The sequence below is a fragment of the Poecilia reticulata genome, chromosome 12 (genome assembly GCF_904066995.2).
Source record: "Poecilia reticulata chromosome 12, P_reticulata-male-v2, whole genome shotgun sequence".
Taxonomy (NCBI): Eukaryota; Metazoa; Chordata; class Actinopteri; order Cyprinodontiformes; family Poeciliidae; genus Poecilia; species Poecilia reticulata.
The window spans coordinates 6,455,235-6,455,781 of record NC_088841.1 but is presented as its reverse complement, the minus strand read 5'-3'; positions in this window follow the sequence as shown (position 1 = coordinate 6,455,781).

The following is a 547-nucleotide window of genomic DNA, read 5'->3' as shown; positions in this document are numbered from 1 at the left end:
GACACTGATGTAAAAAAAAATGTTGCTGCTTGTGAAGATAAGAAGGAAAAACAGAGTGCTTATGTATTTTGTTTTGGAATGTGATCCAGAAATATGTTGTGCAGTGTGACAACTCCTACAGTGGAGGAGTCTCGTTTTTCAGTTTTAGATTATCTAATACTATTACCACAGCATTTTTTTAAAGCAAAAAAAAACAAAAAGTGCCTTTTCTATTGTAAAGTTTCATTAGGATTATATCTGTATTTTTCTTAAAATGCAAAAATGGGTGCTAAAAGTTATTTGTGGAAGACATTTTTATTTTAACAATAGCAGATAGGTGAAAGATAGCTACTTGTCATTGTCCTAAAATGGTGCTCTTTTTCTCCAATAGATAAAAAAAAAGGTTATGAAACTAGCTTTGAAACATACATTTAAATTTGGGTTTATTTTTCAACTTATTGTATTTTATATGGATAAACATTTGACTTTTTCTTTTCTTCACTTTAAATGTAGTGTATTGTTTCTTCCTGTAGGAGGGGCTGTAGTGGTCGATGCTGGTTCTTAGACG